Genomic DNA, 13,055 nt, shown 5'->3' with positions numbered 1-13,055 from the left:
CATACACGACACAGACATGCTTTCTGTAAACAAACAAACAAACAAATATTTTATAGTTGTTTTGTAAAAGAATCCTTATGAGCCGGGCGGTGGTGGCACAAGCCTGTAATCCCAGCACTCTGGGAGGCAGAGGCAGGCGGATTTCTGAGTTCAAGGCCAGCCTGGTCTACAGAGTGAGTTCCAGGACAGCCAGGGCTATACAGAGAAACCCTGTCTCGAAAAAACCAAATCCAAAAAACCAAAAAAAAAAAAAAAAAAAAAAAAAAATCCTTATGACATTTTCCAAAACCTAGGTTAAAAGTATAATTCATCCTTGAGGGCAAGGTCCACTATGAGTGGTGACTAGATCACAATCTGACAACACTGAAAATAATGAAAGGGTGTGTCCAGTGATATCAGTTCTAGGATGGATGGACTCCATGCCCCGAGGGTTCAGTGTTGTGACTGAACAGCAGCTTTTAACAAACAGAAGTAATGGAATTTATTTTGATGCCCTGAAAAATAAACTTTGACAATAATTAATGAGGTGGTTTGAGTATGCTTGGCCCAGGGAGTGGCCCTATGAGGAGGTGTGGCCTTGTTGGAGTGGGTGTGGTCTGGATGTAGGAAGTGAAGGTGAGCTTTGAGAGCTTCCTCCTAGGTGTCTGAGGATGCCAGTCTCCTTCTCCTATTTGCCTTTGGAACAAGATGTAGAATTCAGCTCTCCAGCACCTTGCTTGCCTGGAGTGCCTTGCTTCCTGCCATGATGATAATGGACTGAACCTCAGAACCAGTAAGCCAGACCCAACTAAATGTTGTTTTCCTTTATAAGAGTTGCCATGGTCATGTTGTCCCTTCACAGCAATGGAAATTCCAACTAAGACAATTAAGAATGTCATTTACCCTGATGTGGGTAATTGGCCCTCATGTGGGTCAAGTGGAACTGTGTCACCAGACAAAAACTGGGAACGTTGAGTGGACTCAGAAACCCCAGTAAATTCTCTCATCTGAGAATAGTAGGTGGTTCATCTACTCCCAACACAGTTCCTGTCCTGGAACACGTGACCAGGACACCCTCCATGAAGATCATGACAGCTAGTCACATAGCATGAGCACAGAGTTCTCCATGCTAAGGAGGTTTCTAGATGGGCACCGAGGGCTTAACCAGTAAGCTTCCCTTCCCAGACATTCCTTCCTACAAATGGTATTTAATCTGGTCCACCCCGAGTAAGTCGTATGCACCCATTTTCCATGATGAACAATGAATAAACCGTTTGGACAAGCAAGGACTGTCTCTCTCATCGTCATTGGGGGGGGGGGGTCCTTTGTCATAGAGAGCCACGCCACCTAAGTCTCTTGCAGAAGGTCCCTCTCTACCCCCATGGACACTCACCCATGGGCTAAGCCAGAGTCCCCCTCCCCCAACAACCCCGGGGGTGTTGCTGGTCTGAGGCCCCTCCATTCCCTTCTCCTCACACTTCCCAGTGGTGTCTGGGTATCCGGGAGTCAGAAAACCCTAGCTTTGGCCCCAGCCTGCCTCATTTCTCACCCAGGCCAGGGTCCCCGTCTTAGGCTACATCTGTAGCCCAGTGCCTCCTGTTTTGTCTGCCTGAGCTGTGTTTGCATACCCCAGAGGCGAGTCGGAATGTGGACCCACATGCTGATGACTCCACCGGCTTGACAACCTACTAGGAATTATACTGATAGAAGATTATAGTAGCGCTGGCTTCAAGGAAAGGCAATGCCCTGAAGCAAGCTTGCTCTCCTTGGGCATAAAGTAATCCAAGATTGCATCGTTTGTATTTAATTTTCCATTTTCTTTGTAATTTTCATTATATTTTACTAGTCTTGTGTGATGGTGTGCCCTGGTGTATGCTTGGAGGCCAAAGTGCAACTCTATGGGGTTGGTTTTTCCTTTCCAAGTGTAATTCTAGTACTAAGGAGGTGGAGGCAGGAGGGTCAGCAGTTCAAGGTCACCCTCAGCTGCCTCTCCAAACCAGCCAGGGCTACATAATGAAACCCTGTCTAAAAAGATGGAAGAGAGGGAAGGAGGGAGGGAGGGAAGGAGGGAAGGAGGGAGGGAGAGAGGGGGGGGTTGACTTACATTTATTTAGTGTGTGTGTGGTGTGTGTGTGTGTGTGTGTGTGTGTGTGTGTTTGCACTTGTGTCGTTACTTGTGTGAGAAAGTCATAGATCAACCTTTGGAAGTCATTTCTTTCATTTTACCTTGTGGGACCTAAGGATTGAACTTCAGTCACCAGGTTGTCAGCAGACACCTTTACCCACTGAACTAATGGAAAGTAAAATTTAAAGGTAAAGTTTCTGCACAGCCCCTGGACTGGCAAAGTAAAGTCACAGGCGTGGCTAGCCGGGAGCCTGAGACCTTGTGCACAATTTCCCTTATGAGAGCCTGGAGTGCTCTGGGGTGGCAGTGAGTCTGGGGGTCTGGGGGCAACTTGAGTGAGGCTTGCTACATGCAGCTGGTGATGAGGCATGAATTCATATACTGGTATTTGGCCAGGAGCTGGACCCCTTACTGTTCCAGCTAAACATCGTTGAAGATCTTACAAAGCCTAGACACCTTGATTGCCTCTTTAGCACTGTAAAGTGTGAGTCTCATGAGTTTCGCGCTGTGTGAGCAAACTTGGGAAGTCTTATTTTTGGTTCTGTGGGCCAATGCTTGATGCATAATGGTAAAAAAATGGATGTAAAGCTGAGGGCTGACTGGTGACTCTGAAATGCAAACTGCTTGCATTTTTGAATGGGTGTGTTCCTGAAGATTGACAAAGGCTGGCCATTATGTTGGCCAAGGCTGCCATTTATATGTTAGCTTGCTTTCTTTCTTTCTTTCTTTCTTTCTTTCTTTCTTTCTTTCTTTCTTTCTTTCTTTCTTTCTCTCTCTCTTTCTTTCTCTTTCTTTCTTTTTTCTTTCTGTCTCTCTTTCTTCCTTCCTTTCTTTCCTATCTATCTGTCCATCTATCCATCCATCCATCCATCCATCTATCTATCCATCCAGGGTCTCTTTGTCTGTCCTAGACCTCACAATGTAGACCAGACTGGCCTTGGATTCCCAGAGATCCACCTGCCTCTGCCTTCCAAATGCTCGGATTAAAGTCATGTGCCACCAGGTCCATCAGAAATGAACGGTCATTTCTGCTTCTTTTTTTGTTTGTTTGGTTTTGGTTTTAATGTTTTTGAACATTGTATTTACTATTTTTGTGTGTATGTTTTGTTTTGCTTGCATGTATGTCTGTGCACCACAAGCATACCATGCCCACAAATACCAGAAGAGGCTGTACTTGCAGCTGGAGTTGCAAACAGTTGTGACTTGCCATGTGAGTCCTGGGACTTGAACCCAGGTCTTCTAGAGGAGGGCCTAGTGCTCTTAACCACTGAGCCATATCTCCAACCCTGCACTTTAAAATTATCTGCCTTATTTCAAATGCTTGGTGTCAGTTATGTTAAACTTTAAAAAATTCTATGATACCAGCTTGTATAGAATTTGACCATGTTCCATACTAAACTAATGTCTAAGAAAGAATAAACAGCCTTGGCTGGGGGTTGAGGGGGCAGGCTCCTCAATATGTCAATCTTAGAAGACTTTCCTAATGTGTGTCAGGCTCAGCGTTCAATGCCTAGCTCACTACCTCCCCCCAAAATGAAGAAGTTTCCGTATGACCTAGAGGCATCCTTCATCCCATACGTGGTTGAAAGGGCATACCAACCACCTTTTGCCTATTTCTAGGTCTTAAATAATTCATTTAAATAGCTTCCATGTCCTCATTTAGAAAATGATGCACATTCATTTATAATTCTGAACCCTGTGGTCACATCTGCAAAGTAGTTCTCCAAGGCATCTCTATTGCCTGCTAAGGGCATCTGCACAGCGGTGTTTTAGGAAGCACTATGAACCAAAATTACTACAGGACAGCACCAAACTTTGTTCCACTGTGTTGTTTAACCTTAGTTTTTATGCTGCTAAAATGAAATTTCACGGATCTTCTGTTTTGGTGGCATTGCCCATGACAAGAGCACCTGACCACTGAGCTCTGCTCTAAAATAAAGTACCACGCTGTCAACAGACGATTGATGTAGTTACTGTGTCAAGTATTTTACATGGATGAGCAGAGTTGATACCTGGGTCTTCCAGTGTTCGGATCGCTCCGTTTTACAGCCTTGTTGACTCACTCTCAAGTCCTCTTCTGTCCAGGACACTAAGGATTGCTTACCCTGAATCACCTCGGGAGCACCCGTAGTAGCAGTGTGCTCGGCGTTCACTTCCCCACAAAAGCGGGTTTCCTCAGCGGGACACATTGTTAGAAAGATGAAGTAAAAGGAATGTGTAAGAGATTTGAAGCCCTTAGGGAAGCCCAAGGAAGACCTGTTCTTTCCAAAGTTGCAAAATCAAGGTGGCTGTAAATCATTGTAGTGTACAGTTTTTCTGTGACTGAAGCTTAAGGGTTAGAGTGAGCAGCAAGCGTTGTGGATGCCATTCTCCGACTCTCTGGATCACTTCTGATGTGATTTGTACTGTACTATCTAATGGTGGTTTGAATAGGTTTGGCCCTCACTGACGCATGAATTTGAATGCTTGGCTCTTAGGGAATGGCACTATTAGGAGGTGTGGCCTTGTTGGAGTAGGCGTGGCTTTGTTGGAGTAGGTGTGGCTTTGGAGGAAGGGTGTCATTGTTGGGGCGGGCTTTGAAGCCTCAGAAGCTCAAGTCTGGCCAATGTGTTTGAGTCTCCCTTCTGCTGCCTGCAGATCAAGATGTAGAGCCCTCAGCTCCTTCTCCAGCACCAAGTCTGCCTGCAGGCTGCCATGCTTCCCGCCATAACAATACGAGACCAAGCCTCAGAAACTATAAGCCAGCCCCAAGTAAATGTTTTCCTTTGGAGGAACTGCCATGGTCATGGTGTCTCTTCACAGCAATGAATCCCTAACTAAGACAGTGGTCTTTTATCATAAGAGACACCCAGAGTTTCTGTTGTTGTTAGTAAACAATAAAGGATTTATACATTCTGAAGAGAAGCTGGAAGTTCTTCAGTTGTCATTAGATTACCAATGTCTGGGAAAAAAAAAGATTCGGTATAAATTATCTATGCACTTTTAAGATTTTTTTCTAAGAGAAAAGAAACAGTTTACATTACCATTATCCAATATATCGAAATATTTTGCTTCAAAATATAATTGGTGTAAATATCACTGTTGAAGTATTCTATACTCTGTATTACATCTCTTTGAAATCCAACCCATATTTCACACTTAAACAGCATGTGTCGTCTAACTAAGCATGTGTCAATGGTTACATGTGGAGTATCCAAGGTTCACCTCACAGATTGCCCTAAAGGCCTCTCCTGTCCCCCACTCCTTCCTTCAAGACACTTCCCTCCATCCTCACAGAGAATAGAGAGGCCTTTGATTTTCTCTTTCTACCACAGAACCTAGCTGTGTATAGTATACAGAAGATGCCAGAGCTATGCTATATGCTAATAACAATTAGTCATTTGCTGAAAACATTTGGTCAATGATGGTGGTCCCAGGACAGAGCTGAGAAGTTCCTGTTGCCTGGTGACATTGTAGCCCACACAAGGCTGCAGTACAGCACATTTCAGTGGTGATGCCGGTATGAATAAAACTGTCGTGCTGTTGCTTAATCCCGTATTCATTAGTCTGATCATTTGAAGCAATTAATATTTTTACAAAGAACTTTCCTCATTGATGGGTTTGTATTGCCCTTCCATGTATATTTGTATTCATCCTTCAACATATGCAATTATGGACAGTAAATACTTGATGATAATGAGCAGCTATATTACTGGTTTGTATGTTTTCCTTTTATCATTAGAATGGACTCTATTGAAAAATAGCTTACTGTAAAACAGCACACAGTATCACGGGAGCAGGCGCCTCCTGCATCTCTCTGATTTACTACGTCTTGGGAGGTAGCAGGGGAGGGTACATCAGGAAGTCACACAGACTGGCGGGGTATGTGACCCCTCTAGATTTGTGTTAACACACAGTGTGAGACATGAACACATTTCACAGAGAACATTCCCTCTGTGAATGTAAAGGACCTTAGATAATGGCAGTAAAGCCTCATTTTCTGAAGTATGTTCTGCTCAGATGTTTGTTCCTTCAAGGATTTGACACTCAAACATGCATCTTCGAATTTTAATTGTTATCTCTACTGTGCAAATCTAGATTTAATTTTTCTTAATATGTATCACGTCATATATTTTCACATGCCAAACTTCTAGCATGATGCCCTATGCATCTTCTCAGAGCTAATGCTAGTTAGCAAATTGTTTTTAGCCATAGGCACTTGAGCCTGTTAGCCACTAGAGGGAGACATATGTGGTCTAAGCCCATCTCCTGAATTAACTCTGCCTAACCAACCTCAAGACTCATTTCATTCAGCCTGTGATCCCAGAGAACAGACTTGGTGGCCCATTAATTTATGCCAGCATTTGGAGGCAGATTTATGAGACCCTGGTCTGGTCTCTATAGCAAGTTCTGAGACTTTCAGTGTTATTCAGACAGACCATGTCTCAACAAAACAAAAACAGTGAGCCCAGAAATATAGTTGATAAGCTATTCAATCAAAATGTGGCAATGTCGAGTGTGTGTGTGTGTGTGAGAGAGAGAGAGAGAGAGAGGGGGGGGGTGGCATGTGCGTAGGTCAGAGGACAATTTTCTGGTTGTTTCTCTGCTTTATTGTGGAACCCAGGGATCGACCTCATGTCATCTCATGTCATGTCATCTGAAAGATCTTTTATCCACAGAACCATCTGGTCAGCCCTAGAGTAAAACTCTCTGAGGCTTGTCCATACTGCCTGGGTATGAAGAAGACATTACAAAAAAAAAAAAAAAAAGACTCCTAATGTTTAATTATTCCCGTAAATATAACTGCCTTTTCATGTTCCACATACCCTTCAGTCAATTTCTGTAGTAATAAAAGATACTTAGCCGAGGGAGAGCCTGTAGGTGTCCGGGCCAGGAGGAGAGTGAGACCTCCGTTCAGACTGACGTCGTCATCACCCTGGGCCAGGCTGCAGACATCCCCACTAGGGATGGAACTGGGAGCTGAAGGTAATTGTCTAGGGAGGGACGAGTCTGCAATAATCTTTAGGGAGGAACTCAAGGGAGGACCGCCTCTATAGAAACAGGTGGGTGAGGTCGCCCCCGCAGGTGGCGCAAAGGTTCTTAACAGCGTCCACTTCCAGCATCCTCTTCCAGAGGAAAACACGTAACCCCTATTTTGAGGAGAGGCCCCCCGAGCGTCTAACATTCTTGGTTCTCTAGAGCTCTGTGGGTGCAAGGACTTTTGTGCCCCCAACAATCAGCCAAATACAAACCTCTCACCAAGGTCAACTCTCCTAGAGGACTGAATGCTATTTTTACTTCAAATGAGATCCAGGTTTAACATTATGAGTTAAATAAACAACTCCACTCTAGAAGGAAGTTCACAAGAGATGAGGAGACATTTTCTTTCCTACAAATGAGAAATAAACTGTTTCTTAAATCTGGTTCACAAGTTTGACTGACAATATGTTTGTAGACCAAACTCTCCCTCTCTGAAGGACAGATAATGGCCTTCTGTAGGACATTGTAAAACAGAAAGACAACCCTCTTATTAGCCCTTTGGAACAGCTGTCACAGGATGAAATCAGTTTTTACTATGCTAAGTGAACCTATGTTTACTTAGTTATAGTGATGTATTTTTTTTCTTTTTCTGGAGAACTGAGGCCCAGGGTCCTGCTCCTTTCTCAGACATCACTGCTTTTCTTGGTTTGTAGATACGATGTTCACCTACCATCTTCATCAACGACGCTAATGAGCAGGCGAGCAGGAACTCTGCTGAATCAGGCTCGGTGCCCATGAGGTCCACGAGCGTCCTCTCAGCAGCCTGAGCATGCGCAGAGCGTAAAGAGTGGCTGCGCACGGTGGCTGAGGCACCTCCTAAACAGAGCTCCTGCAAGAAAGGAGGGCAGAGCAAACAGGTGCGAGAGCCTCACTCGCGACAGTGGGCAGCTCAGGCGACAGTGCAGAGCTGGTGACCTCAGAGGGAGAGAGCATGGCAGCTTTTAGTACCACACAGAGGAAGAGCCGAGTGCCCACTCCAGCTTCAGGGAAGGCAACCCTGGAGGACCCAGAGATGCCTTAGGGCTCAGCATCCACGGAGTGGAGGCTCGTCTGTGGAGATGGGGTCAGGACTGAACTGTGGCGGAGAAGCTTAACCCAGCGTGTTAGGCGAGAGCATAAGCTGTGGACTGCTTGAGATCTAAGGCATTTGGTTGGCAGAAGTTGTAGAAGAAACTGATTTGGCACATGCAATACCATGGGCTCTGCCCCTGTAATATTCAATGGCTGAAACTCATGAACGAAGACAAGTTACCTTACTTCATTAAAAATACAAAACGTTTAGCAATATTTAACTATGGAAGACATATTTAAGATCAGGAATACAGACAGGCAGGAAATATCAATGTGAAAGAAAGCTATGCCAGTTTTTATGAATCATGAGCGCTTACAGAAGCAGTTGTAATATCTGGTAAAATTTAATTGAGATGAAAAGCACAAGAAGGAGCAGAGAGGACCGTAGCGAGCCGTTCGAAGTGATGATCACGGAGCGACAGTGATCGCCGGACACGTGGCTGTAAGAAAAAATAGGAGCTGATAATGAAATTAGTAAAGTCCATATAAAGATTTCACACTGATTCTTAGAAGTTCATCAAAAGAAAGAGCAGGGGCTGGCTAGAGACATGGCCTAGCTGTTGAGAGCACTTGCTGCTCTTGCAGAGGACCTGAGTTCAGTTCCAAACACCTGTATCCGATGGCTCACAACTGCCTGTAACCCCAGCTCCAGAGGGAATCTATCTCTCTCTCTCTCTCTCTCTCTCTCTCTCTCTCTCTCTCTCTCTCCACCACCCCTTCCACAAAATTAAGAATAAAAATAAATCTTAAAAAAATAACAACAATATGAACCAACCACTAACCCCCAGAGCTCCCAGGGACTAAACCACCAACCGACCCATGGCTCCAGCTGCATATGTAGCAGAGGATGGCCTGGTTGGACATCAATGAGAGGAGAGGCCTTTGGTCCTGTGAAGGCTCGATGCCCCAGTATAGGGGAATGCCAGGACACAGAAGCAGGAGTGAGTGGGTTGGTGAGCAGGGGAAGGGGGAGGGGATAGGGGGTTTTCAGAGGGGAAAGAAGGAAAGGGGATAAAATTTGAAATGTAAATAAAGAAAATATCCAATAAAAAAGATCATAGAAGCTGGGGTCCCCAATGGAGGAGTTGGAGAAAGGACTGGGGGAGCTGAAGGAGTTGCAACCTCATAGGAAGAACAACAACATCAACCAACCAGATCCCCCAGAGCTCCCAGGGACTAAACCATCAACCAAGGGGTACACATGGCTCCAGTTGCACTTGTAGTAGTGGAGTGTCTTGTCTGTCATCAATGGGAGGAGAGGTCCTTAGTCCTATAGAGGCTAGATGCCCCAGAGTAGGGAAATTGAGGGTGGGTAGGTGGGAGTGGGTTGAGTGGGATCCATGGAGGCAGAGAGAGGGAGGGGGCATGGGACAGGGACTGTCTGGGAGGGGGGAAACCAGGAAGGAAATAACATTTGAAATGTAGATAAAGATATATTCAACAACAACAACAACAATAATAATAAAAAGACCATAGAAAAGAATTTTGTAGGTAACTTGATTTATTCTATCCTAATATTGTAAGCAATCAAGATTTTAAATTTCAACATGTCTACAATAATACATCATGTTTTTCTTAAGTAATTGTGCTCAGTTACTGACTTTATCTTCTTGCTTTCTACCTAAAGTTATTTTACACATGTAAAAATTGACTGTTCTATTGCTGGTTCTATATTATAAAGGGTATTTTGGTAGAAGGGTCTCAGAAAGCTCAAACAAAAAAAAATAAAACAAAGGGTCGATCACAATAACATCAGCAATTAATTACAATGAGTTTAAACTAAAAGAAAAATATAGAATTTTAGATCCATCTAAGGATATGCTTCTTTACAATTATATTTAGAACATTCAAAAAATTTTTTTTCTATGACACAGGCCACAAAGAAGCCCTCCAAAGAGTCAACCTCAGGCAAACTGCATTTTCTGACCATAATGACATTAACTAGAAACCAGTAGCACTTTAAGATATAATCCCCGTTAAGTTTGGAAACAAAAAACTAAAACAGGAAAACAGAAAAGTTATAAGAAAACCCCCAAAATAGATCACACACACACACACACACACACACACACATTATGAAATTTTGTGCAGGACAAATAGCATCAAAGGGGAAGGGTCTCAGAAAACTCAAGAGAAATCAGCTAAGGAACAAGGAGTTGCAAACAGAGCAAGAAATATTAAGGACCATCAAGAAAGTATAATAATATTGGAGGTTATTAATAAAGCCAAGAGCAATTCTGCGGGAGACGTGTCTGGCAGGATTTGTAAAGGAAAAACAACCACCACAACCCCAGGGAGAGCAGGTGCACAGCAGACCCGCCTGGGAAACAATAGCTGCAGGCACAGCTGACTTTGCGATTTAAGCCAATATTATGAACAATCACGTAGCAATAACTTGCAGAACCTAGATGAAAACTGCCAGAAACTCTGAACATAGAGCCCTCAAACTACGCAACTCAGAACAGAATAATACTGTTAAAGAAATTGGTCTGGGAAAGGAAACCTCCAAAGGAGGAGGAAGCGGGTGGAGGCGAGGTCGGAGGGACGAATTTGAAACTTCTTAGAGAAGTGTTCAGTCAAACTTCCAGAAAACAAATGAAACCTGTCATGTGAGTTGCTTCAGGAAAAAGAGGAAGTAAGGTCAGTTGTTCCTTCTCAGGTACTGACCAGTTAAAGCACCAAAAGGCAGGAGAATCTGAGGACGACAGAAGCCTCAGACGGGGCGGGAGATGGTAAGTCGGCCTTGCTGCCTTCTTTGTCTTCATCGTTAACAGCCCTTACGGTTAGTAACAGGCCGTCAATGTTGGTAAAGTGGAGAAACAAATTCCCAAGGCAAAATTCTCTGCTTCACATCTATTTCTTCAATAGTTATTAAATTCTGCACTAGCCAGAATAATCTTGTCTCCAAGGTGTCTGGGCTGTAATCCTCATAAGGTTATGTGGAAAATGAAAGCAAGATTGACAACCAGCTGGCTTTACAAACAACCCTATCAGGCTTGGCAATGGCAGCCCACACCTTTCATTTCCTCCACTCGAGGGACAGAAGCAGGCAGATCTCTCTTAGTTTGAAGATAGCCTGGTTTACAGAGCTTGTTCCAGGCCATCCAAGGTTACACAGAGAAAGCCTGTTTCAAAAAAACCAAACCAAACCAAACCAAACCAAACCAAACCAAACCAAACCAAACCAAACCAAACCAAACCAAGACAAACTAACCAGCCAGCCAAACAAACAAACACAAACCCTTAAGCTTATCCTCGGTTGTTCTTTAAAATACAGACGAGGGCGTCAGAGAGAGACAGCCAGAAAGGGAGGAGCATGAAAAGGAGTTAAAGTTACAGCTTGGTAAGATAGGGGGATGAGGCCAGGAGCCCAGGACAGCGGGTCCCCTCTGGATCCCCAACACAGATGTTCCCCTCAGAGTCCCAGGAAGGCACCACCTCAGCTGACATCTTGATCTTAATGCAGTGAGATTGGTGTTGGGCTTTTTATCTACTGAGCTGAGTTGTCAGGGAACAAAGTTTAAGTTCCTGACTATAGTAATTTGTTATAACAGCAATAAAAACATATCTCTTTGCTAATTGCCATATTTATGTTTAAAACTTTAGGCCTTTTATGATTCTCTTGTTATTTCAACCATATTCATATGAATTGTTAAAATCTTATTTTTTTCACTGCTTTGTCTGTTGAATATATTTTTCTGTTTGTGGCCTGAGACAATTTACTTAGTTCTTCCAAGCCTGAACTTTTTGTATCCTGGTCTTAACACTGTTTCTATTGCTTTCATACACGCTGAGCTGTGTATGTTTCTCATCTAAGTACTAGAGTGTGTGTTTAAAGTGTATGGTGCTGAGGTTTTCAAGAAGTCTTTGTCATATAAATAGTGAGTGCTTTTAACTGGGCCATGATGCTTGGGAGGTGGAAAGAGCAGAGAGTCTAATTGTTCTCACAGTGGGCACTAAAGCAGCTTCAGATGGAAGTTATGGTTCTAATTTTTGAAATAGTTAGTCAAAAATGTACTTTTTCTTGATTAGAGCCTAGATATTCTTGCTTTTAACTGTATTCTAGAAAGTCCTGTATGACATGAAACCTGTTCATCTTTGGTAAACCCAGGCAACTTTTAGAGAGCATTTGGCATGGCCAATGGGGAAATGTGTAGTTTTTGCTGGTTAGCTGTCCCCAGATGGAGAGATCTTCCTTTAGTCTCCCTTATAACCAGCCTTGAGTGAGAATCCTGCTCAGAAACAGGCAAGTAAAAAATATGTTTTCCAGAATCAATTCTTACAGTGGAGAATTTGGTATTTGAATGAGAGCTTGAAGAACCACACAAATGGGAGACATCACTTCTAACCCATTGCTTCCTGCTGGTGAGCTTTCATAGTCCTGCAAGTTGCTCTGTGGGATTCTGGGAGGGAAAATGTCATCAGCAGTCTTACCCAGTGGTGAACTCTGTGAGCTACAGTGACAGGCAGAAGCATGTCAAGATATGTCTGGCTATATTTAAGGCCTACTCTGCAGGAGGAAACATATGCCTGGTACTGTAAATATGGTCAAGAACCAAAGGTCCTTTTTTAAAAGGTGTGGCCCCAGATAGGTCGATCACATTCCAGTGGCTGCCTCACACCCATGAGTATATGAACAGCACAGATTGGACTCAGTGATTTATAGAAAAACAAAGACATGGAGTGGGGGGTCAGTTAAAGGTGTAGAGATTTGGGAGGAGTCAGGGGTAATACAATCAAATTGCACTGTAGGCACAAATGAAATTACCAAAGATCTGATACAAATATCGAGTTAAAAATAAAAATCAATGGCTCACTCAGTGGTTAAGAGCACTGGCTTATTGTTCTTCCAGAGGTCCTG

This window comes from Apodemus sylvaticus, chromosome 5, assembly GCF_947179515.1.
Source record: "Apodemus sylvaticus chromosome 5, mApoSyl1.1, whole genome shotgun sequence".
In the NCBI taxonomy this organism is placed as follows: domain Eukaryota; kingdom Metazoa; phylum Chordata; class Mammalia; order Rodentia; family Muridae; genus Apodemus; species Apodemus sylvaticus.
The sequence above is the reverse complement of the archived record's forward strand: the minus strand, read 5'-3'. Positions refer to the sequence as shown.